We start from the raw sequence: 27,612 nt of genomic DNA, 5'->3' as shown, positions 1-27,612 counted from the left end.
CTCTACATCTCTGCAGAGTTCCTGCAGAGGGAACCAAACCCCTGTCTTTCACCTCTGGCAGCACCACAACCAAAGGAACGTCTGTGGCCTAGATGCCCTCATTTACAGAGTCTGAAGGTACAGATCCATTTTGGCACCAACGCACAAAATGGCAAGGAGAGTACCTCTCTTAATCTCTCAGTACTCAAAATACTAAATCCTAAAGGAAAAGGAGACTTGCCAGGGTTTCAGATAAGATCTGAACATCTTCCCACAAACCGAGGTAGGCAAAGAACTCTCGGAAAGGTTCAAGTCACAGGTGAGCTGTGGAAGTTTCACCCATGGCTGAAGCGCCTTTGGTATCCCCTATAAACACGGCCAACGGGTGTGTTTAATAGAAAGGCTGCACAGCTGGGTTTCAGTGGGACAAGGGGTTGTGATGGCAATAGCAGCAATGGGCTATTTTGACAGTTTGGAAGAGCTGTCTGTCCTTTGCCTGGCTGGCCTTTGGTCACGGATCCAAATGGTCCACGTCTGAATACCACCAACCTTTCCTTCCACCACACCGGGGTCACCTCCGCGCACTTGTTTCTCAAAGCCTGACTTACTTCCGTGGCGGGCTGTTGGCACCCACCATCCCAACCTATGGCTCTGGTTACGCTTTGGCTTGCCACCAGGCTGCGGCTGCCGAAATCACCCCCCTTACGCCCCACGAAAAGGGGTTGTGTCCAGCCACATCAAGTCCCTGCTCCTCCTGGCTGCGGGGCCACATAGGCTGTAGCTCTGGCGCAGAGAGGGGACAGCGAATAAGGGCGGTCTCTGCGCTGCACGCTTGGTTCCTGCCATGACCCGACAGAAGAGGAACAGCACCAGGCGTCTCCTTGCGAGCCGAGTGGCAGAGGAGGCGCCAGGGACACCCAGCAGCTGGGCCCAGGGCATGGCCGCCAAGGGCAGGGAGAGACCCCCGGGCCTCCTGGGCACAGCGACAGCCCGTGCAATGATTGCTGGAGGTGACTTGTCGGTACGACGCACGCCCCCCGCCGCCCCTCAAGGGAAGGTGAACCTCCGGGGAGGAACGCAGTGCACACGTAAAGGATCGGTTCCATGGTGGCTCCCTAAGCAACGTGACCTGCAACTTTGGACGTCAGCAACACCGGGGAAGCTTGGTACGCTGACTCTGAAAAGTAACACGGAGGGTGGAGCGGAGCCGAGACCCCGCGGCCAGGCTCTGTGATCGCAGGGGTAGGCAACCGGAACGATCGGAATGAGAGCGCTTGGTCCCTGCATTGAATCCACTGAAGCAAGGAGGTAAAATAACGGCGGTTCTGTCGAGCTAACGCCCTACACTTCTGGTTTCTATCACACGTGCCCACTTCTGGGGTACTCACACACAACAGCAGGTCTTTTGGGTGAACTCTGCTCATTATAATACCAAAACACACCTCCACCCCCAAAGGTACCCACCTCCAAGGTGCGACCACCCCCCCACTGAGCACATGCTCTGAATTTTCTCCAGCGTATACCTTTAAAAGCAAACCGAGAGAACTTTATACCAATCAAAGGAAAGGTATGTATGACTAGAGTCACTCAAGCTCCACCGAAAAACTCAGAAAACATAAAAGGGCTTAAGAGAGGAGAAATGTCAGGGAAGACACCATCACAGACAAGTCGGGAGGACATCGCTGACTTCTGGGATCAGTCGATGAGCTGAGCCTCTCTCCCCCCCCGCCACAGGGATGCCTATTGCATGAGATTCAAACACTCGGCTGTACCGAGTGCTTCCCCGGGAAACTTAGAATTCTTTAGAGCTCTTTTCTTTCATCATTTCATGCGCTTGTAGGCAACTGTATTGCCACCTGCACGTGCTTTGCAGACAGTCTATTTATCACGGGCAATCCAAAAGCACCTGTACCGTTGCTTTAATAAACTGCGCTGCTCATTCATCTAGTCGTGATGAAAAACAAAAGAAAAGAGAAAGCCCCAAACCCAAACGTAAAGGAGCCTCACCGCCGGAGGACGAGCTCTCCTCTCTCACAGCAGCCTGGGGGAACCACGGGCAGAAGAGGTGAAGCCAGCCCTGGGCTTGGGGTTTGAGGACTGCTCACCGCTTCCCCAGCCACCCTCCCTGGGTGGCAAACTGCTGCAGCACGTTGAAGGCAGAGAGCAGGGCCCAGCTCTGCACCACCAGCGCTTTGCCGGGACACAGGCAGCCTGAGCAGAGCCTGGACCTCCCCGTCCACCTCACCGCAGACAGCCAGAGCACACCCAGACACCCAGGCATCCTCCACGTGGAGGCCACTTCCCACCCCGGCTGGCCAACGCGACGGGCTGCCTACCTTCTTCAAGGACGTCAGCAGTTTGATGCTGACGAAGCCCATCTTGTTCTTCTGGACATGTTTCAGGAGGAAAGCATCCTTGGCCAGGTTCTCGTCAGAGAGCTGGAATTCCACCTGGGACACAACCCTCCTGACCAGCTGCCCGTCAGGGATGGCGTAGCTGCAGTCCAAGAGATCAGCCCCCAGAACATCGCTCGCATCGCAGAAGCTCCCGGCAAAGCAGCAGGGACGCGGGTGTGACTTGGTGGCCTTTGGGATGTGCAGCACCGCCCGGTCCCAGCCACAGCGGTGCAGATGGCAGAGTGTTGAGGAGCGGGGCGGCTCAGCTGCGCTCTGAAATGAAACGGAGTTTTATGGTTTTAGAAGCGCGCTTGCCTTCACACCCCCAGCATCGGTCCCTGCCACAAGTTACGCAGCAGATGGCCTTGCACAATCTTGCAGCCAGAGGTGCCTCACAAACAGAGTGCAATCTCTTTGATTAACAGGATACAGGCCAGGAGAGATCTTTGGCCTCCGGTTCACGGCAGTTGTCCCGACTCCCCAGGCCACACACTGTTCGCACAGCGGGAGCGAGAGGCCTGTGTCCTTGGTACCAGGGTGTCCTTGCTAGTGCCGAATCCTCCAAGCACGAGGAGGGGATGTACTAGCCCCATCCCTGGGGTCCCGTAGAGCGCAAACAGCCCCAGCACCCCGACACCGGACGTTGGGCAGAATCCAGTGCTTTTCTGGGAGCACGCGGCGGTGGGTACCGTCTCCTCCTGGGTGTCACGCACCCAGGGAAAGCGCCGCCCCCTCCGAGGGGGATCCAGAGCTGCTGCTTTTCCCATCAGGAGACTAAAAGACCTGACAGCACTACTGGAGCAAGGGCTGGGGGAAAGCGTGCCACCGAGCGACACCGCGTGACCTTCCTTTGCGCCCTCGAGGTCCTTTTTCCTATTTCTGCCTCGCTCCGGTCAACGCAGCGAACAGAAGCACGGGCAACAGTCACAAATGCATTTGCCATCTGGCGCAAGGAGGCTGCGGCTGCAGCTTGGTCCCCGCTCGGCTCGGCTGCATCAACTTGCTCTTCTTCCCCCACCGGAAAAATACTGTTGAAAGCAAAGAGGATTTGCACCCGCAGACCCCGGGAGCCGCCTGTAGGCCCCAGGGGCACCCCAGCCTCCCTTAACCCTTTCCCTCCCCAGGACGAGCTGGGGAGGCTCTTGGGGGTGGGGCGGAACACAGGGAGCCCCCGCATTCCTTCCGGGGAGACGCCAAAGAGTCCTTGGCAGCCAACGGCCAGAAGGGACCATGGCGCGGCCACCAGTGCAGCTCCCACCGCGTGGGCCCTGGGGCCCCCCGGCGCCCCAGCTTTTCCAGCCCTTCGTGCTCCCCAAAACCTTCTACCCTCAAGGTAGGGACCGACCACAACCCCTGCAGGCCAGGGATGCTTTTGGGGACCAAGAGCGGAGGTGACCGCCGGCCATCGCTCCTGTCTCTCTCTTTTAGGCTCAGCCAACCTGTGCCGCCTGCCCGCGTGGGAGCAGCCCTTCCCTGCAGCCCAGGCACCCCAGGCCCCCCAGGCACCACCAGCAGGTATGGCACCCCAGTCTGTTCTGGCACCTTCGCCATCCCCATCACACCCGTTCCCCCGGCACTTTTCGCATGGGGGTTCAGCAAGCCCCGGTGAGCATCCTTGCCCTCGCCTGGGCGGTGCGTGCCCAGGAAAGCTCATCTGCAGAGAATTCCCCAAATATTTGGGGCCACCTCTCCCATTTCACCTCCTAGACGCGAGCCTCCTCCCTGATTTGCAACCCCGTCCCACCGGCACAGCAGCTCACCCCATGGGGATCGCCCCAGCCACAAGCTCCCCACGCCCCTGGCCCAGAGCTGGGGGATGTCGGCCATCGGGGGCCGGCTCGGCGGGTGCCCCTGGAGAGTCCCCCCGGCCCAGCACGGCTCCCCCTCACCCACACAGGTCTGCAGAGGGCTCCATGTGGCTGCCTCTTCGATCCCCGGGTCTTTGGCATCCAGTGGACAACCACCCACCTGCCTCCACCGGCCACCGCCACGCTCGGCCAAGGCGCCGCTTCTCTGCTGGGTGCTGCCCTGTGGGGTCCCGGGGGCTGCGGGGCCCCCCTGGCCTGGACAGCCCCAGGGACCCCCCAGGGCCAACCACAATACCTCGCACCCTACAAAAATCAGAGGAGTGGGGTGGCCCCAGCCCCTCTGGAGCTGCCAGTGTCCATCCCCGGCTACCAGCACATCGAGGGGCAGTTGGCACAGATCAACATCCCCAGCACGGCCACCCCTGTGGGGGCACCCCTGGGCAGCGATGTCTCCCCCAGCCCCTGCGCTGCCACCCACAATCAAGCCACTGGGGACACCGCAGGCGACCTTGCAGTGTCCGAGGAGATGCTCCTGGAAGAGGCCCTAAGGCTCTTCGATTGCTCCCTGGATGGAGTGGGGGTCAGCCAGGATGGTCCCAGCAGCGGCCCCATGCCTGGGGACCCTGCTGGCACCAGCGGAGAGGGGAGAGGGATGGCCCCAGCCCCCCCAGCGATGCCAACACCCATCCCCGGCCACAAGGACATCGAGGGGCCGTTGGCCAAGATCAACACCTGTGGCATGGCCACCCATGTGGGGGCACCCCCAGGCAGTGACGTCCCCCCCAGCCCCTGCGCTGACCCCCACAATCAAGCCCTTGGGGAGCCTGTAGGTGAACTTGCAGCGTCTGAGAAAGTGCCTCTCCAAGAGGCCCTAGTGCTCTTTGGTTGCTCCCCGGATGGAGTGGGGGTCAACCAGGATGCTCCCAGCAGGAGCTCTATGCCCGGGGACACTGGTGGCACCGGAGCAGCCACCCCCAACCGCGACTTCAGCTCGCTCTCGCTGCCTGAGGAGCTGCTCACCCCTGACTACTGCATCCCCGAGCTCAGCAACATCATGCTGAGCCTAGAAATATTCAACATCATCAGGATGGAGCCCCAGGAGCTGTGAGAGGATGCCGGGATGGACCTGCCACCATCCCCACCTGCCACGGCAGGCAAGCGGAGGAAGAGGCAGGCGCAGAGCTCCTTGCCAACGCCACCCAGCAAGCGCAGGGCTCTTGCAGCCAACGTGGGGGTGTGTGTGGGGGGTGGGGATTAGACAGGGGTGAGAGGGATGGAGATGGGGGGAGTGGGGGGTGGGAGAGGAGGCGTGGGTATTTGTTGAAGGGGAGGTCGGGGAGGGGGGTAGGGAGGGGTTAGACCAGCTTGGATGGGACCTTTTCTCTTGTCTTTTCAACTAAAAGCTCATTCTCCAGAACCGCTCCCTGCCTGTGTGGGAGGGGGAGGGAGAGCAGGGGGCACCAAAAAACAGCACCCGAGAGGTGCAAAAGCCCTGCTGAGCCCCAGATCCGAGCCGGGGAAAGCCCCGAGGGGAACCGAGCCACCCCCAGGGCCGAGTCACCACCAGCGGGGCAGGCAACGGTGGGGCGGCACACGGACGACTCCCCTCTCCCCTTCCCCAGGGGGAGCAGCCCTTTGGTGGGGAAGCCAGGACAGACAGGTCCCTGCAGGACTCACGGGCACGGCCCCACACAGAAAGCAGCACGCAGCCCCTGCGACAACGACAGACCTTGGGGGCCGGGGGGGACACAGGCACACACGACAGCAAGGGCTCCAACGCCTTCATCTTGAACCCCACCAGCGTCCCCTCCAGTGGGGACGGGGCTCGCTGCAGAGCCCTTCAAAGCCTCAAGACCATCACAGCCTTCCTCAGGTCCCACTGACCTCAGCCCCAGAGAGCCCAGCTTTGCCTCACTGACACAGCAAAATAACCCCAAATCACCCCAAGAATGGCGAGGGAGGGAGCTGCGGGCCAGGCAGGGACCCTCCTCCCCTTGTCTGCCTGCACCCATTTACACCCATTTACCAGCAAAACTCTCCCTGCAGGATGCAATTTGGTGGGAGCAAGATTTGTGGGTATGTCTGCACCCAAAACGCAGCAGTACGTGGCACCCTTTAACTGGTGTTCTTCCCAAGCCCATTCACCTTTGCAGAAAAAGGGATTGTCATCCTGCACATGGCACAAAGCAGGACACACACAGCCCATGGTGGCTGAGAGGGTTATAAGGGAATAAAGGCACTGAGCTGGTAAATTCAGCCACCAGCACTTGAAATCAGACAGTGAGTCCCAACTCAAGAAGCGCTCGCTCTCCTCCCTGCCATCACGCCTCACCATCGAGCTATTCAAGCCGTGCCATTGTACCAGCTGTCCCAAGGGTGGCCCACAGCATCTGCCCAGCTTCAGCAGGCACCAAGGCCAACCCTTACGCTTCCCCTGCCTGACCCTCCGACTCAGCTCCAGCCCTTCTGGGGCAGCCCGTGCAATTTGCCATGAGCTGCTGTTAACACTCACGGGCCCACTGACAGTACTGGATTTACTCCAGTTTATGTCAGGAACAGTGAGCTCACCCAGGACATTCGGATTCTTCCCATCCTCCCACCAACCTTATTCATAAACAGCGGTTGGTTTGGTTTTTTTTAAACAGAGTATTTTAGGTAGATGTAATTACCGTGAAATGCAGCAAGAGGTCAGCAGACTGCATCATCACACAGACGGTCCAGGAGATGAGACGCGGTGAGCCGGGAGGACAGAGTCAGCCCCTTCCACCGTTCAGCCCCTGGAAACACTTTGAGACAACCAGAGGGTCGGGCTGCTCCAATACAGCTCTCTCACTCCTGGCTCTGGAGCCTTCATCTCACATTCCCCACATCCCTTCGGCCTTTCTAATCACAGGCTTTAGGGTCCCTACATACGTCCGTGAGCAAATATGGATTTGCCTGCACTGCCTACAGATCATAATCTAACTCCACACACCTTAAAGAAGCTCAGCGCACACTCCACGTTCTTACAGCTGCTTTGATTGCAATTCAGTCTCTAGTACATTACCCTTATTTATAATGCCAGGGCTTCAGCATGGTGCCTCAGGCACTCTAAAATTATTACAGGGCCCTTTTGACTTGCAATTCCCTTCCATTCAATTCCATTTTTAGTTGTCAGCAGAGACTCCCATTGACCAGCGGTGGAAGACAACCGTGCGCAGGCAGACAGCACTACTGCATGTTAAGCCAATCCTATAGAAATTACTTGCACGCGGCTCAACGCGACGGGTCATCTCAGTTTGAATGAGAAACACCGGGTCTGGAAGAGCAGGTGGCAGAGTGCTCCTGGGTGCAGCTTCCTTGGAGAGGTGAGACATCCAGGCTTGGAGCAGCACCAGGGGTGCTCAGCTGCAGCCCCTCGACAGTGCCATCCGTCCGGCTGATGCAGCCATCATTTAAAAAAACGGCGAAGGAAAGCGACTTTAACAATCAGAGCTCCGGTGAAATCAAACTTCAATTATTTACCAAATCTCACTTTTACAGTCACCTAGCAGCAAACCAGTTTCCACGGCTGGTACAAAATATTCAAACCATCAAAATATTTAGACATACCATACAGAATGTATGGAAATATGCTATCAGTTCCCCCCTTTCTGTTTGAGGCTACTAATTCTTTTAGTAGTCTCACTTGAACATAGCTTGTGTCACAGTTGCGCACAGCGTTCTTTATCTCCTTCCTTCCGTTCATTTATGCTAACATTAACAGGCTGTATTTAAGAGAAATGCTACTAACTTAGACAAATCTTTAAGTTGACAGCTTACTTAGCTGTATTTAGGAATACATGAACTAATCTACAACCATGCTGTTTTAGAAGAAGGTACCTTTCATATTCCTGGGTAAAAAAAACATTATATACAAAGACATTCTATGTAAATTTTATTTAATGGATATATCCTTTCAGCATTTTTTTTTTCAATATAATGACACCATTTCTTCAGCTAGAGAAAACAGTGAATTGCAGAACTACAAGAAATGGATTCCTGAGGATGACAGGGAGGTAAGTATTTTGTTGGCGAGTTATCGATGGGTTTATTTGCTTTTTTCTTATTTAATCTAGTGATGACTTTCCCCTTTGCCTGTTCTCAGCCAGGATTCACTCTAACAGCTGGTGACCAGGCAATCACACTCACTCAGTAAGTTATCAAACACCAGAGGCCTTCATTTGCATAGCCATGTTAATCTGCTGTTCACAGCACATCCTTCGGTTCACTTTTAATAAATAAATCCCACAAAGAAAATAGCAGAGGGGAAGGAAGGTTGCTGTGCTGCTTTCCAAAGCAAGCAGTAGCTCAGGCAGCCTCAGAAGGGATGGTTCTGCCCACTCTACTGAACAGAACAGCATCCTCCTCTGTGAGCACTACTGCTGCTTTCACGAATAGGCCCTCTGAAATAAGGTGCTCAGCATAAGGGTGAAGAATCAAGCCCCAAATCAGTTAACTGCTGGGCCAGTTCCTGGCTTTGCATTTCCCATGACAGTCAAAAGGAAAACGCATTCCTGCACTCTAGAGACAACATTTTTGATTTTCAGGCAAACTTTTTTCTCCTGTACCACCAGACCCTGGAGCCTGATGCATAGTTAGATGTTGAGGATTTCTTGGCTGGGCAAAGGCATGTGAGCAATCCAGCCGCTATGTGGGAACGAAGCATAAGTTTACAAAATACTGTGTCCTTGTGCGCTGGGAAAAAAGAAGATAAGAAGAGCCTGTCCTGACAAGCAACACCTGGATGCTGAAGAATGAGATAAGTAACTGCATCCACTGTGACCTTGGCAAGGTTTCATAGACAACTTTGAGAAAGTTCCCATGAGAAAATTGCGGAACCTACATAGCTGCAAACCACAAGTAGGTGTGTTTTAGTAACGAATAAACATTAGCAATGTACCAATCATATTAGGACTAGTAGGCATAATTATCGTAAGCTGTATAAATATGACCTATCTGTGCAAATAAAGTGAATCACTTCTATCGCTCATATTGAGTCGTCTTCAGTGCATTCCTCTGCCGCTCGCAGTTAGACTTTTTCTAACCTTGACACATCACTGCTATTGCAAAAGCTCCAACAAATTCCTTTTGCTTTCTGTTCAAGGAAAGTTTCACCAATCTCCAGGAGAAAACAGCAGCCCCAGTTTAAATCCAGCCTGTGCCTTCTCTGCGCAGATAGTATGAAAGAAAAAACAAGAGGTGAAGTGTAAGCCAAAGTACCGCTGCTTTCCTAACCGACTAAAAGCACGAAGACCTCATCCTTGAAACAACACAGTAAATGACCCTGTGACAACAAGCACAATCCCACAGAGGTCACCAGATGCAGAAACACATCCTTCTTTCTCCAACACCTTTTCCCTTGGCCCCCCCTCCAAACAGCGCTCGTGCGGGCTCCAGATGTCTCCTACCTCGGAAGCACCTTCTGCCACAGCAGCAATGTTCTTCTGCAGAGTTCGACACCTCTGTCACCCCAACCTTAATCACAGGATGAATAAAGGGCCTGACAAAGTCTACAAGGGGTCCATCTTTCTCAGCCTTGTCCTCTTTTTTTAAGCTGCGGGGCTCTTGTCTGAATGACATTTTTCTAAGTACAGCTGGTAGATGAGTGTTGGAAATCGGTGCCAGGAGCTGAGGCTGGAAGAGAAGACAGGATTTTTGAGCTGGAAGGTGCGGGAGCCTGGGAGGGGGCAGAAGAGGGGCTCTGCAGCAGAGCGAGGGGCTCTGCAGTGAGGGGCTGCCAAACAGGGCGAGGCGCAAAGACGCCTGCGATGACGACTCGCTGGGCAAGTCTGTATTAGCGACTATAGTCTCCGAAATCACTCCCCTTCCACCTTCTGGAAGGAGCGGGGCGGGAAGATTCTCCCTGTGGGAAGCAGTCTGGGACAGGACGTGGGGGACACGTGGGGTTTGCGGAAGGGCTCTGAGCGAGCAGCAGAGGCTGCCGAGGCAGTGGTGCATCAGGAGCTCGGGGCAACAGGGGCAAGGCCTTTCCCTCCGTGCTGTGCCCCCACACTTACATCTGGACACCTGTGGCCAGGGCTACACTTGGGGCTGGAGTACGCAGGCAGGAGCCCTGCTGCCAGCTCACCCCCTGCTTACACACCTACCCCACGCACAGCACTGCTGCCTCCTTCTCCTGACCAAGGAAGCAACAGCCATAAGCTACCTCTCCAGCACGTGCAAGCAGGCCAGTACACTTTCAAACGCGTTTCCTCTAAAAACATCCCAGACAAAACAGATGCCAAGAGCGACAGTGTCATTCTCTGCCTCCAAAGAAGCGGGCTACTGCTGAGACTGTCCACTGCACACAGAGAGAGCGCTTTCCACCAGCCGTACCAACACACCCTCACCAGGTATTGCCTGTTGATTAATTACTTGCACTAGCTGATCTTCCCCACGTCGACTTTCGGAATGTTGGGCCATTATGGGACTTGGATTCCTCCCAGTACGAGGCAACAGCATCTTTTTAAAGAAATAAAAATAGCACTGCTAAATGGGTACAACTACCTCTCATATTACTAGAGTTACCACAGAACGCATCGTTGGTAGAATTCCACTCCGTCTGGGTGACTCACTCTCTCGATGATTTTTTGAGCCCTTACATCTTACCAGTTTACTGAAAAGGCAGGGGTTTTTTGGACAAAAGCCCAAATAAAATACTTCGCAGTCCATGTAATTCTCGGCCTTCCTATGTTCCTATAGGTCTGCTTCTCTAAAGCGGATAAATAAATCATGCATTTGGTTTTCAAGTAATGCTATCAAATGCCAGACAGACATCATCTAACCCAAGAACCCATTAACTGACCCAAGCTTTGCTCCCCACGAGACCAAAGTTTTAACACACTCAAGATTTAAATGCATTTTATCAAAACTGGAACATACATACCTATGTATATATCTCATCCCTTCTGCTCTGAACAGCACCAGGGAAAAACTGAAAAAAATTAATTCCAATAATTTACTCCAGAGCTGTCTTGTGGCTCAACAGGCTGATTCACAGGTCAAAGAAACTCGCAACGAAATAGCAGCAGAGCTACTTTCATTCTCCGTTTCCCAAGAAAGAGTATTGCAGTTATGTTTGCCAATATTCACCGTTTACACCCATTAACCAAACTTCCCTATTATTTATAACTTCTTGGGGTATGATTTCATCGCTTTTACACATATGCCCCTCTGCCTCGCACTACAACCATGGATCCTACTTGAGGTTGCTCACCGAGTACAGTACGATTTCACCTTAGTACACTTAGAAATATCTTTGTGAATGATATTTCACAGCATGCTCTTGCATGTCCCCTTCAGTTAGTAAACCATCATTGATACGCTCTACGTATCTGTATTCCTAAAGTTGTCCTGTTTCTGTAAAACTGATCTTAAGTCAAGCTGTTATGCAGCTGTTCCATAATTAAATTGCATACCATAAAAGCTGACGTAGAAAGCATTACCACGTTGCAGAAGGTAAATATTCATAGATTAAGCTTGTTCTCTTTAGCTTGAAGAACTAGGCAAATTAGAGATCAGAACTTCTAAAATTAATCAAAACCTTGGCAGATGTATTAACAAAAATAAAGCTCAGTGTTTTAAAGAAAATAAAAAGAGTCTGCTTTAGTTCAAGCTCTGCTAAAATTACCTGATGGATAGGTGCCTAACATGCATCCTGTGCCAGACACTCTGTAGGCACAGAGACCTTTCTTATACACTTTCTTAATTACCTGCATTGCTTATCAATACTCACTCATTCATATAGGCATAGTCATTTAAAGCAACTTATCTTAGTAGGGCTATTTTCATCACAGCTCGCTTTGAATACTGTCTCATTTTGGCAACATCAACTGGTCAATCCTTAGGTATACATCGGATTCCCACAGGTACCCACACATACAGAATCTGGCACTTGTGAGACAAGGCCTGTGCAAAGGCTAACGAGGTGGGTAAAACAGTCTCATTTGGTGCATCCAGGATGGGTGCTGCATCCTCTGTCCACAGCGTGGACAAACACAGGACTAAGATGCACGCGATACAGTGAATTTACTGGGTGAGAAGGGAGAAAGCGGAAGAGGATTTGCCTTCTGAAACTGGACAGTACTCTTCTCAAGAGCAAGAGCTGCCGCTTTTATTAACTGTTTTCAAAAATCTGCAGCTAAGAGGACTCCTTTGAGCTGAGTACTTAACAGTCCTTCTCCACTTGTACATACTTGACAAATACAAGTGTATTGCCCCTTAGGGTGTGTTTTGGCTTGATGGGGGTTTTGTTTGTTTCTCCAGAAGAAATTACTAGGAAGTAGTAAATGTCAGCAGCTCTTCAAGTATGCTTGTGTGTTTCTGCATGGTTTGTAGCCCTGCCTCCAAAGGAAAAACACAGGCACACAGTTTAGCATTGAAAATACTTCACACTGTAGTGATGGCTTCTTTTCTTCTGAATCTCAGTTTGTAATTGTTGGAAGCCAGTTTTCTAGTCATAAACTTAGGTGAGCTATTGGAAAAACCTGCTGTATATTATCTTTATACTGCTATCCACCAGCATGGAACTTACTGTCCTGTAACTACACACCTCAGATTATAAAATACATATGCACGTGTTCATTTCAAATGATCAGTTATTTACGTCATAGCTGAAGAAACATACCTCAACGTGAGAAAACAAGTATACACCTACTCACTCAACTGCAAGTTGTAAGCTTCACTGCAACACACCTTAGACTTTTAGTTTCTTTCCAGAGGTGAAGATGACAACAGAAAGGCTAGACTCCAATGCTGTTTTCACCTACCCTGAATGTTATTTCAAGTTATTGTTCTGTGATTAATACAAAGATTACACAGTGATATGGCTTGAAAGGCTGACCATCTTTCACGCACTCTGCAGAGTGGGAGGTTTTGCACATGAATCATAGAGAAATGGGAATCAGCACAGGTAGATCAGTGATTTGTCTGTCACACGTATAACAAAGTGTTAAGAGGTTAACTTGCAATTTGTTTCATTTTTATCCTTACATCTCCACCACTGGTAAGCCAGTTGGGTGAGATCCTTCATTTCTGTAATTCCAACTGGTTTACACTGTACTCAAAATTTCCACCTCTAAACATGGGCCCACTCAAAACAAACAACAGATTTCAGGTTTTAAAAACACTTTTTTAGTTTTAAAACATCTCTAAGTTTTACAGCAGTCCAGTTGTATGTGCAACTCCTTGCCCGTAAATCCACCAGTCTGATGCTCATTTACATCATAGGTCTTTCACCGAGCGCAATGTTCCTGAGGTGGGTACAATGCGATATGTGCCAGTGTAGACTCTTTTCCATTACCAGGGAAGGTAAAAAGATGCTTTAATATCACTGAAAATTCAGGCTGGATGGAAAAACACACAAGTAGAAAATGCTGATTTCAAAAATGCCAAGGCACATCCTTTCATTGCCCACATGGAAAAAACCCATAGACCAGGTATGGCTATGGAGATCTCTTCCTCCACCCCACTACTGCCTAAAAGGACAACGGGCAGATTTTTCACGCTGCTTGGGACCCACAAAGATCTATAATTTGCTATTATATTTCTGCATGCAGCCTCTGCATCATGTGGGAGCAAAGAAATGCTCCTGCTGCCTTGCAGCCCTGCCACCCCACAACTCTCAGGACACCTCAGAGCTCTGCACATCCACATCGGTTCTCCTTGGGTGGACATTCCCAGAGGAATTATGCTGCTGTGAGCATGCAAAACTGCGTAATCCAAGCCACTTGAAGGAGATACAAAACAATTGTACATTTTCTCCTTAATAAACAGTCGCTCTGGACACAGAAGTCACAGACTGTCTCTGTTCGGCAGCACGTGGGATAGCGGCGCATCAGTCACATCCTACATTTTCTCTGTGTTGTTTCTTTCTTGTGCAACACTTGCAGATATCCACTGGGGAATATGGTAATCCCAAAACACTGCTGCCTCCATGCCTCCACAGTCCATGTGAATTTCTCAACTTGGGTCTTTTCATGTGTCTGATATTTACAGGGACAGAATCTCCGGCTTTGCTTGTCATCAATAATACATCTATCCTATGAAGAACAAGAAGACTGGGACACCAAAAAAACCCCCAAACCCAAATGACAGAGAAGTCCATTTCTCTTTCAACTGCCTGAAAAAACACTTTCCTCCTGGACCCCTGTGGATATACGCAAAGAGAGAGAGAATGCAGCCTTTGAACAGTAACTGGCATAAATCTTTCTCCTCTGATCATTCTCCCTCTGACTCATAAATCTCAATCCACCAAGAAAATAGTGCACAGCTCTCACAAAGCATGACATGCACCTAGAAGGGAGCCACAATTAAAAGAAGAGACAAGAGAGACAAATGATATGGGAGCCATTTCCTTAAGGAACAGAACATTTTTCCCTTCTTATTCGTCATAATGACTACCAGTAAATAACAGGAACAAGCAACAGGTTTGAATACAACACCGATGAATTTAACTTTAATGCAAGTAAAGTGCCTTATTACAAGTCTGGATTGAAAAAGATGTTGAGAAGGGTGGTTTTCAGAGAGACTGCTTACATTTTAGTGTTTAGCGAGACCTGAATCTGCAGTAGATGGGTACAAAAAACAATGAGAAAATGTCTTCTTTTTTTTTTTTTTTAACAAGTTAGGGCAAGTGAGAGTCATCTCTCATTTTTGTGTGTTCTTTAAAAAAAGAAGAAGAAAATCCAAATGAAAAAGGCAATAAACAAATACTGAGACCTGGGAGGGAAGGCGGGCTTTATTCTACCCCACGACTAGCCCTCGACTCCTGTTCTTCTGCGGTCATGGTCACAGCTCTCCCGCATAGCATCACCTCCCTCTCTGATTTTCAGACCTCACATACTAGCTTAGGGAGCTACAGCCAAGCTTCGGTGCTGCCCAGAGAGTGTCAAAACGTGAGAGGTGCTAAAGGAGTCCTGTAGGTCCCTCTCCACCAGCTCACTAGAGATGGGCTCTTGCTAGGACTCAGGCAAGGTAGGGGGAAGGCTGGCTCGTACCCCTTATTCCCACTGATGCCACCTTGACCCACATGATTGAGCCTCGTGGGCTGACTCCCAGCACGCGGTGCTGTGACTGAAGTTTTCGCATTTGGAGCGCTGCAGCATCCTCTCTATCCTGTCGATCAAATGGCCAGTCGCTGGCATGAGCAACAGTTTACATCACTCACAGCCGAACCCGAAATACAGGAAGATTAGCTGCCAGGCCCATTTAAGACTCCCAAAGCAGAACAGAAGCAGATAAGGGAAGCAAAGCAAACCCTCCTTGGAAAGATAAAGAAACTTTGCAGCTGACACAGGAAAAGCAGCTATTAAGGTAAGCAGGGGTGTTACCAGTCTCAAGCTAGAAGTATTTTGAAAGGTGACAGCAATTAAGAACCCATGCAAGCCTTGAGCTTAAAAACACTCTGACCTTGAAGGAACTCAATCTGCCTTTCTGGTTCCCAGGACATATGGCCTCAGTAACAGATGATATATATCACTTCCTAGTTCAGTATAGCTACATAGGTATCCCGTAAGGCTTGTCTGCTACAGGACAGAGGGTCTTTGCCTCACCTGCTGACTCTTCAGCTGCCTGCTACCCTGGCTGATCACTTTGGAATCACTGCTGCCCCAAGCCCCCATGTGCTAGATGGAGCCAGCCGGACTACTCCATGATTCCAGACCAACTTCAGCTGTCACACAGGCCCTGGACCAGGATGGCAGGTTGCACTGAACATTTTGTCTCAGGCGAGCATCTCCACTCCTCCCTGGATGTCACCGTCACCTTGTACCATGGGATCTCTCCTGCCACAAGATCCAGCACAGCCATTACAACCCATAAGCACCACCGCAGTCATATACCCCAATCCAGTGTCCTGGGTCTTCGGACTCAAAAGAACAGCCCGTCTCTCCCGTACATCAAAACCAATCAAGTCTAGCAGAAATGATGACATCTTGGACACATCGAGTTTTCCGCTGGAACAGTGCCACCCTGGTGACTTGGTTCACTCCAGGCAGCAGTCTGGGGACAAACGCAGCAGTTTCTCTCTTACCCTCCAATATAAAGCACTTCCACAAACTTCTAGGTGGTATTGGGAGAACAGCACCCAAACTGTCTCTCGTTTCTCTGCTCCCTCTGCTGGGTGCCAGCCCAGCATTATCAAAATGCCTGCTTGGGTAGCGCTGCCAGGCAGCGGCACACAGAAGCTAAAGCAGGCTGTAAAGTTACTACACAGTCTCCCAAAGAGCTCAGTAATTACCACTGTTAATTCTTACCAAGAACAATACCACCACTACTCTTTACAGGGACCAAGCAGATCAAAAAGCAGATCCGGGAAGAGAGTTTCCGAGTTACAGGCTTCAGTGTCGGCAACCGCTGACATCTCCAGCCAACAACCAGATCACGCAGCCCGGACAAGGCCGTACGCCCACCACCTAATATTCCACACTGGCATCAGTCCACAGCCACTGCCAACCATTGTACGTACATGGATGCTGATCCACGCACAGCTATTCAAAAAGAAAGGCATCACAGCCCCTGTAATTGTGAACTTGCATCTTGGTGCAAAGAAAGACAGTGGATATATCGGGTTTGTTGCATAAAGTGTGGGCCAAGAAGCTAATCACTTCTATGTGTCTCATGATACTTTTTTCCCTTGTCAAAAGGGGATAATCCACCATTCTCCATAGTCCACTGTATTTTCAAACGTAATTCCAGTTGGGGCCTCCCCTGCCTTTACTAGGCAAACAGACTAAATGCCAGTGAGAATGGATTTTAAATCTACATTTTAAGCACTGGAGAAGTAGAACTAGTCAAGACACAAAATTACTTACAACTGCTCCCTCACTGCAATATTCCAAACAAGATGATACTACAAACTCTTTCAATTCTCTCTTTAGAAAGGTAATCAGCCTTGCATAGACCAATCTGGGGCTGGTTCTTGGTATCTTCAGAAAAGAGATAGTAAAATAATTGTATAAGACAATCAAGACCCTTCGGAACACTTCTTCATTAGGGAGGGATCGTGCACTAGACTTATGCCGGGTATAGAGAGGGGGTCGGTTTCATTTGGGTTTTGCTTTACATCTTAAAGATGGATTATTACCGCAGGAAAAGTACAACCAAAATGATTGAAATAGTCACATTCCTCCTTCCATAAGGTTTAAATGCATTTCAAGCTCATATCTGGAAGCGGAACAAAATCAAACATAGATCTCCTCCTAATTTTCCAAGCTACAGAACAATAAGTACCGCACAGTAGAAAACAAGATCTAATACAAGAGGTGGCAGCTGGGATTTCATGCTGCTTGTATGTATTCACGTAAACAGATATGCAATCACAAGCAAGCGTCACTCCTTTGACACTGGAGAGGCATTCTCTTTCTAGCTGCGCATGGAAGGGATAGTTTCGCCATACACTGCTCCAACAGCAGTGAATCAGAACTAGCAAGGGAGTCGCTGCATTTTACAGTTCGTAGCAGTCACGTTCGAAAGCAAGGCCTGGTGTTTCTCTCTGTAAAACCAGTTCATGCAAGCCCAACGTGGCCCCACGCACCCCCTGAGATTCAGCCACCAGATTCCCAATTAAGACATGCTGAACCGGACAACTTGGAAAGTACAGTTCAGTCCCCAAAAGGCAACAGGGTAGCAAGATCTTCCACTAGCCTCTAGTAAACAAGAAACAAGGAAAGCCCATGCTTGCCAGGCAATCACTTACCCTCAGACACACCAGGCAAACTCTGTCTCGGAAGCACTTGAAGATCACCACCCACAGACGACCTTGATGAATCAAACATGCAGCCCATCATACAAAAGATGCTACTGCCTCCTAAGCCCCAGTTTGCACCATAATATCAACAAGATCCCAAACTCAGTCAAAACACCACAGTGTTCTTATTTTCTCGTGTCTTTAGACAGTAATTGCAACGTACCCTCTTCTCTTCCACTCCCCTGCACAGCTCAAGCGCACACAGGGCTTCCTTTCTTTATGAAACTAGACAATTAAAATTTACTTTGTAACAACAATTTGTTTGGATTCCCATCTATAAAAGCCTCCAAAAATGCCACACTGTACAGTAATTGCTCTACTGGTGAAATACAAAGGTTCGGTAATGTTTATAAAGCCATTTAAACTGCATGAGCAAAACTATCTTGCTTAATGACATTTTCCAACCCTTCATGCTATGTACAAGCTCACTTCTTCCAAGAGTCACCCCTACTCACATGATCAAATCATGCCACTTGAAACGCTCTGACATTATTTGGGCATATAAAAAGGTTGAAATTATCGTGACGACGGCAACCTAAGGACTGCAGATACCCAGAATCTGGTATCAGAAGTGAAAGCTGAAAAAGAGTTAGATCTCTTGAAATTACACATTTTAAATACCAGAGACACAAAGTGTTTAAAAGCCATTCAATACCAGGGCTCACCATAAAACCATAAAACCATAGAAGGTTCTGAAACACTTGTCCTGAATCATTTCAATGGAAATATTAAAGGATGAAAACGCTCCATGGAATTACAGGATTCATTTATATAGACTGACAAACTCACTTTGTGGTAACATGTTTTTAAATGTCAAGCAGCATAAACAAGGTATCTGAAATTACCACCTAATACAATGACTTGAACTTCAGCGCCTTCAAAATCACAATTCTACAAAGACTGAAATAAGTTTGACAGACTGAGGTATAATCAAAATCACTGGAGTCAAGAGAAATTTATCCAAAGCAAAAACCATTTCATGCTTGCACACATGTATGTGTACTAGAAAAGAAAAGTAGAGCGTAGGTTTTCAACAACGACCAAAAAAAGGCTCGAAAAACACTTGGAAAAAATAAATTCTGCCACTCACTCCGCTTTTGCTGGGCACGCCAATTTTCACATTTTGGTCAAAGATCACTCGGCTTCTCCAGTTTACCTCACTTTGAGAAAATCGTTTTCAGAAAACATGCCTCCAAGAAACATCGGACAACGGTACGTCCACACGATTAAATAAGAGGTAGGAAAACCCAGCAATAGATCTATCACACACTTTACAACAGCAGCGATCGCTTGCTTGCAAGCCCCTGGCCAGAATCCTTCTCCTTGGCAAAATAAATTAATGCTAGACAGTTCTCAAGACATCACATCAACAGGAAAAGGGTTAGCTCTCCCTCGCATCAATAAAGCACATCATCTGACCTAAAGCGCAAGTCTTCACCACTAAACCACTTTCAGAAGAAACAGTGCCAACCTTCAAAGACATCTTCCTAGAGTGAGCTGTCTCTCCTGACCATTTTGACTAGTTACAGACTTTATATCTGTCTAGTTCTTCATCTTTTAGGAAGGCTAACGAGGTCAGAGAAGTAAAGGACAAGTCCAGCCAGTATTACTTATGGACCTCTTTTTTCACTGTTGTTCAGTACAGATACGCAGCATTGCGGAATCCTTTGGGACCGATTTCTCCCACCAAACCCACACTGCAGACTTCATCTTAAAAACATATCCTCTCAAGGATAAACAAAAGTAAGCTCATATCCGCCAGACCTGAAAGATGTTTTCACCAATGCCTCAGGACTGTCCACTGCTGCTAGTTCATCCGCTAAGCTTTCTTCAGGAGGTCTCGGGCCACTGATGATGGTCGGCTTTGGCCTTGCCTTGAGGTTGCCGGTCAGCCCACCGATAATGGGGTTCCACAAGCAGTTCTGTCATTTAAACCCTGCAAAACCAGACAGTCAGCAAAATACATTCATAGGCCTACTGCCCAGCCTCTCAGCAGTCTGCAAAACAAAGACGCTCTCTCATCTTTTTACCTTTGCATCATCACCAGTTTGGGATTAAGCCTGAAAACCCAAAATAAAGCTCCAAGTGGAAATAAGCACTAACTTTCAGCTCATTCCAAGTCCAAGACCACAATGCTTCCCATAAAAAGATTTGGTTACAGAACAGGGAGTTTTCACATCTCAGTAAAAACCACCCTCTCCACATTAACTTCCAGCTTAGCATGTATTGGCGTGCCTGTATTTGAAGCCAAAGAACTAACCAGAAAACAAAGTATCAAATCAATACAATAGTAATCGTTGCGTTTCTTAGTGCTTAAATTACAGATTTGAGATATCACTGAAGGGCGCCTATCAAAAAAACATACTTCTTTTCTGCTGAAATTGCAACTTTTCCCAGCAGACATTCAAATGCCAAAATATTTCTATGGATGGCCTTTTTACACTTACTTCCAAGAGTCACCAGGCGCCTCTTGCATGTCATTCAGAGAACCCATCCTCATCTGTAAGCCGAGCTCCACTGACAAAGTACAATTAGCACCCTTCAGTCAGATCTCCTCCCCACCCCTGAAGAACAGAAGACCTGACTTACAGCTCCTCAAATTCAAGGACAGGGAGGGATCACTCCCCGCTTGCGGTCACGGTCACAAGACAGGCTCAACCTGAGGAAGAAACCAAATCAACGTAACCTGCTACCCATCAAATCACAACAAGGCTACGAGGAAGCAAAACCCAGCCTGAGAACAGCTTCCCCCCGGGGAGCCCTCCCGCCTTCCCGCCTCAACTCCACTCACTCCCCGCTCTCTCCACCTCCTCCCCCCGGCGGCGCAGGGGAACAGGGGACGGGGACGGGGGCTGGGGTCGGTTCCTCACCCCTTGTCTCTGCCGCTCCTTCCTCCTCAGGGGGAGGAGGACTCCGCGCTCGGCCCCTGCTCCGCCGGGGGGTCCGTCCCTCCCGCGGGAGACAGCCCTTCACCAACTTCTCCAGCGTGGGTCCTTCCCGCGGGCTGCAGTTCCTCACAGACTCCTCCAGCGCGGGTCCCTTCCACAGGCAGGGTGCAGTCCTTCCGTCACAGACTGCTCCAGCGCGGGAGTCGCGGCCATTTTGGGGGACATCCGCTCCCCCGCTCCCCTCCACGGGCTGGGGGGGACAGCCTGCCGCCTCCCCGCGGGCTGCGGGGGCATCCCCTCCTCCTTCCCTGACCTCGGCATCCGCAGAGGGGTTCCTCTCACGTCCCACTCCCCCGACTCCCTCACGGGGCCTTCCCCTTCTGAAATCTCTTCTCCCCGAGGCGCTACCGCCGTCGCTGAGGGGCTCGGCCTGGGCCAGAGGCGGGTCCGGCTCCGAGCCGGGGGAGCTTCGAGCAGCTTCTCCCAGGAGACGGCCCTGCGGACCCTCCCCCGCCACACAAAGGAAAAAAAAAAAAAAAAAACCCGGCACACACACAAACAACCCCGAAACAGGGAGGGAGCAGATCCCGAGAAGAGCAGCCAAGGGCTGCAGCGGTGCTTACCTCAGTCAAGAGGCTTCTCTCAGCAGAGGGGCAGCAGGCCTCCATCTTACTGGATTCCAAAGGAGTAACTGTTATAAATGAATTTAGTCCCAAACAGGATTCCAATCAAAGTTAACAATTTATTCAATGAATAAAGGCAAGCAAACAGCGCTGGGCGCGCCGGGACCTTCTGCTCTACCACAACGCGCGCCGCGAAAAACAAGACAGCTTCTTTTGTAGTCCAACGCTCGTTACATATTCATACTAGGAGTGTTCTTCTCCACCTCCTGGTTGTGGGGGTGCAGTAGTTCTCCCAGAAACTGGTCTCACCTTGCACAGCACCGGCTGCGGTCACCAGGACCCAAACAAGTTCACAACAGACACCTCCCCCTCAACAAATGCACACCACAAATGGCCCATCGAGATCCCAAGCACTGCAATCCCTGAGGCCAAACACACATCCAAATGCCTCAGTTCTCCTCCAGGATAGTTAACAACAAAACCGGCTCTGGGCTGGCAAAAAGAGAACGAACTATGCACATATCATCTGTCTCCTCCCGGCCTGCGGTTAGACGAGGATCCACAAAATGGTTAAAGGTTACATAGACAGTGAGGGTCACATTTTATTATGCGGCCCTAGCATTGTTTATAGTGACACGAATCAGATGAACATATTTCACAGTAACAAAAGAGGATGGACTGGAGAGAGAAGCCATGGACTGAAGGAGGGATTTACTTAAGAAGAGGTCTTGTGAAATAAGAGATCCTTTGTCTGTACAAGGCATGCCTTGCTAACGACTGGGCCCCTGAAGGAGAACGAAAAGGCTGAGAAGAAGGGACCATCCTACCCCAGGAGGCGCCGAGAAGCTGAAAAGCTGCTAATAGGCACGAAGTCAGCAAAAATCTTGGATAACCGGAGGAAAGGTAAAGGCAGCAGGGGCAGATCAGACCACTGACTCAATTCACGACCAAAACACTTACACACACACACCCCCCTTGGGCATGTGCTGTAGAAGAAAAGAACACTGGACCTTTAATTCGAAGTGGGGGAACTTCAACCCGATAGAAACTGTGCGAGATAAGCGACTCCCGGTAATAGTTTTGGGGAAGAACTTTGGAAATCGAATGTGTATAACTGAACTTGATAGCATATGTCCATACATTTCATGTGGTTCGTTCAAACTTTTATGTTTTTAATATTTTGTACCTTCTATGAAAACTGGTTTGCTGCTAGATGACTAAGTGAGATTTGATAAATGATCATGCATTAAAATTATGGCTGAAACAAGAGACAAAGGGTAACTGGGGAGATAATTACAAGAGTGTAGTCAAGGGACTAACTAGTAAATCTTCATAAGTTTTGCAGTCCTTTGCTCTTATGACGAGATGTTCCTGTACACTAGATGAGAACAATGCTGAAACTGACCACATGTGATTGAAGCTGCGTTAAGCTTCAAGATCAAAGAACAAGGACAAGAATAAAGACTTCAAGGACAGCCAGCAAGAACTTCAATGGGTCGGTGGTCGCAAAAGCAGCCCTTCGACTCAAAGGGATCCTTCATTGCGCATGATCGGATGTAGGCAGTACTAAGATAATCAGTTGGGATCGTTTTTATGTATATGTACACTAATTCGATTAATATGCAATTACTTATTCTGTATAACCTGTTTGTGCTAAAGCTGTGGTATGGACACTATGTGGAACTATCCCCCGTGCATCCAGCACTGCAATAAAGAATGCCTGCTTTCTAAAACGCCAAAACGAGTCTTTGAGAGTTTCTTCGACCAGCTTTTCGGTGTCATTTTGGTGACCCAGATGGGACGAGGCTTCTGAGACTCGATGGACTTGGGATCGCAGGACCTCCAGCTGGCACTGAGATTTCTTGGGGAGACCCTTGATCCCCGTTCCCTGGGCTCACAAGCCAAGGCCACTGGTAAGATTTTATTTAAAGGCATTCTTTTGATTAACTTGGTTCTGGTATTCTGGTCTGGTACTCTTACCTGTAAGCCCGACTAAGAGAAGTCAGCAAGGAAGAAATATAAAAGGATCCTTAAAAATCTGGTATTCTGGTAGAAGTACTCCTCTGGTAAAGGGTATTCGTCTCGCTGGTTGAAGGCAAAGATACTCATTTGGTTTGGTCTCGGTAATTTGATTAAGGCTTTGGTATTTGACTATTGATTCTGGATATGACATTCGATCTCTGATTGATTCTGTTTGGTATTTTGACTTAGGCTCTGATATTTGACTTTCTGATTTTTGTATACTGAAGGTATTGATAATGGGAACAGGACAGTCAAGTGAACTCCATAAAAAATCACCTCTGCGGTGTGTTTTAAAACACTGGAAACAGCTGGGGGGCGTCCCGGGTGGTAACGTCGCCGAAAACCGGAATAAAACTCCTTAACGGCAATGAGAAGTTAAGAAGCAGGCACTCCTTTATTGCAGCGCTGGGCACACAGGGGATCCCTCCACCTAGTGTGTGCACCTGTCTGGTTTGATCATGCAGGTTAAATACACACCTGTTATAGATATTCACTAGATGCCTGGGAAATGTCATACATAATCATCAACTGTCCGATAAATCATTAGCATATGTAAATGTCCTTTTATGCAGGCGTGGTGAAGTCTCTGGTGGTCTTCAGAAGCCCTCTGGTGGTCTTTCATAGTCTTCCTCACCTTGTCCGATAGTTGACCTCTCTTATGTGATTCTGCGCAGTACGATTTTGCCATCATGTATTAGATTTACATGAAAGTACATTCAATGTTAATTCTTGAATTTAACGTTTCTAGTGATTGGCCCTCAGTCACACCACCTTATCAATATTCTTATACTAAAACATTCATTGGTTAATCTTACTTAATTCCACTAACTGGAATCTTGATCAAAGTGGGGTTTCTAAGCAACGGAACTAAGGTCCATAACAATCTCTCTTAGTTTCTTAAAACAAAACACTACAACCTAACAAATCTGTCAAAATTTCTATGGTTAACCGATCTTAGACAAGACTTATTCTTTTATGATTGCATACTGCACATTTTGTATGTTCCTTAGTTTCTATAGCTATTGTGAGCTTCAAACCCCTATTTTCTACAATTTTTACCTTTTAACCAAACCTGACTTAAGTAAAATTTCAACTTTTATCAAGTATTGGTAACATTTCCCCCCTTTGAAAGTTTTGAAAATCACTTCAGTACTTTCACTGTAATTTATCAATTATTCACTATAAGCTAAAAGAAGCTCTGGGATTGTTTGTCCATTTTGATGTCAATAACTTGGATAATCATAGCTTTATGATTGATTTTCTTCTTCAAAACCCTGAATCAATTGTAAAACTAGATTATCCTGAATCAACATCCCAGGAGCGACTGATATCAAGATTAATAATTTAAGCAATAATCGCCTCATTTTGTTTACCTCACACTACTTATTCCTTTACCATGTCAATTCATGATTCTACTTTTATAATCTTACATCTGCTTTGTATCTTACGCTTACAGCAACTTATGAGGAAATATTCACAGCCTATACCACACAAGAGGATCAATGCCCCTGACAGTATCCCTAATAGTAACCCTAATATTATAAGCTTTACACAATTATTTTCCCAAGTACATAGCAACTTATCTATAAAGTTTCAGTTTTAAAGGACCAACTTCCTTAGACCTCCAATTCCCTGTTGGTGCTTTCTTTATTCTTGAATAATGAATCCATGCATCTGATTCAGCAATCTTGACAGCAGTGAAAGTAGTCAACAATATTTGAAAGGGTCCTTTCCAGCGTTCTTGTAGAGGTTCAGAAGCTCATGTCTTCACATAGACATAATCACCTGGTTGGAAGTCATGTACCGGATTTTCCAAAGACAGAGGTCTGCTCTAAACAACCGCACTCCGCAGCGCAGTTAAAGTTTTTCCTAAAGAAAGTAAATAGTCACACACATCTTGTTTTCCTTTTAAATGTATGCTCAAATTTGGTTCAGGAGATTCATAAGGTTTTCCATACAATAACTCATAAGGACTAATCAGTGTCCCACTCTTTGGTTGGACCCGAACTCGTAAAAGGGCTAATGGGAGTGCCTGAGGCCATTTCAAATTGGTTTCTTGACATATTTTACTAATTTGTCTTTTCAATGTTTGATTCATTCTTTCCACCTTTCCACTAGATTGTGGTCTCCAAGGTGTATGTAGATCCCATGTAATTCCCAAAATTCTACTAACACCCTGGACCACTTCTGCAACAAAATGGGAACCTCGATCAGAAGAGATTCCAATAGGTACTCCAAATCTCGGGATGATTTCTTGTAATAACCATTTAATGACCTCCTTGGCTTGGTTGGTCTGACAGGGAAAGGCTTCTGGCCATCCTGTAAAAGTATCAACCCCCACCAGAATGTATCGATACCCATTTTGTCGAGGTAACTCTGAAAAATCTATTTGCCAATAGTCCCCTGGTTCCATTCCTGATTTCAATATCCCCATTTGGACCTTTTTCTTTACTACTGGGTTGTTTTTCAAACATATTTCACATGTAGCAGTTGTCATTTTAGCTATTTCTAGCATTTTCACTGATACTACTTGCCTTCTCAAAAAGGTTACTAATGCTTCTGCTCCCCAATGACATTCTTTATGTTTTGTCTGCACTATTTCCCTCATTACAAATGGTGGGACCACTACTTGTCATTTTGATGTCACCCACCATCCTTCCAGATTTTTCCTTGCATTTAATAATTTCCCCAATTTCTCATCCTCTTCTGAATATTTAGGTTTTTCCTTTGGTAATGCAATAGTTCTTGTGGGAATCAATGCCAATTGTAAAGTATTCCTTTTGGCTGCTTCCCTAGCTGTTTTATCTGCTAATCTGTTCCCTACAATCTCTTTTGTGTTCCCTGATTGATGTGCTTTACAGTGCATGATTGCTACTGCAGTAGGTTTCTGTACTGCTTGTAATAAATGCAAAATCTCCTCCTTATATTTAATGTTGGACCCCTGAGAGGATAATAATCCTCTCCCTTTCCATAAGATCCCGTGGACATGGACCACACCAAATGCGTATTTCGAATCAGTCCAGATGTTTACTTTCTTTTCTTTACTCAATTCTAGAGCCCTTGTCAAAGCCACTAATTCCGCCTTCTGAGCTGAAGTTGTGCTCGGCAAGGTATTGGCTTCTATAACTGATTTTTCAGCTGTTACCGCATATCTTGCATAGCGAATTCCACTTTCAACGAAACTGCTACCATCTGTGTACAATTCCCAGTCTGGGTTGTCCATAGGTACATCCTTCAGATCCTCTTGACTGGAATATACATATTCAATGGTAGTCAGGCAATCATGTTCCAGTTGTCCTTTTTCCTGTACAGAACTCAGAAAGACTGCAGGATTAGTCAAATTAGTAGTTTTTAAAATCACATCATCTTGTGATATTTCATCATTCTGCTCAGGGATAGCCAATGGCCCCCCTTTTGCTCCAACACTGATATCACCATGTGTGGCACATATACCACCATCATTCTTCCCAAAGTCATTTTTCGAGCCTCCTGTATTATCATCACAGTGGCTGCTACCACTCTCAAACAAGCAGGCCAGCCTTTGCTTACAAAGTCCAATTGTTTGGAAAAATATCCAACCGGTCGCTTCCAACTTCCCATCTTCTGAGTCAGCACTCCCAGTGCAATGTGTTGTTTTTCATGTACAAATAACTGGAAGTCTTTAGTCAAATCCGGAAGTCCCAAGGCTGGTGCTGTCATCAGGGCCTGTTTTAAACTCTTGAAAGCCCTTTGCTGATCTGGACCCCATTCAAATGGTGGACCTTTAAGAGCTTCATACAATGGCTTAGCCAACAGACCATAGTTCATTATCCACAGCCGACACCACCCAGCCATTCCCAAAAAGGTTCTCAATTCATGGGTATTTCTCGGCTCCGGGATACTGCAAATTGCTTCTTTCCGCTCTGTTCCCAGCTGTCTTTGTCCTTGGGAGATTTCAAAACCCAGATATATTACAGTCTGCTTTGCTATTTGGGCCTTAGTTCTAGAGACTTTGTATCCACTTAGCCCCAAAAAGTTCAAAAGATCAGTTGTTACCTTTATACACGCTGGTCTCTCTTCCGTAGCTATCAGTATGTCGTCTACGTACTGAAGGAGCAAATGTCCAGGTTTGGGACCATCTTGTTTCCA

The sequence above is a fragment of the Buteo buteo genome, unplaced genomic scaffold (assembly GCF_964188355.1).
Source record: "Buteo buteo unplaced genomic scaffold, bButBut1.hap1.1 HAP1_SCAFFOLD_93, whole genome shotgun sequence".
In the NCBI taxonomy this organism is placed as follows: Eukaryota; Metazoa; Chordata; class Aves; order Accipitriformes; family Accipitridae; genus Buteo; species Buteo buteo.
This window is presented reverse-complemented; position numbering follows the sequence as displayed.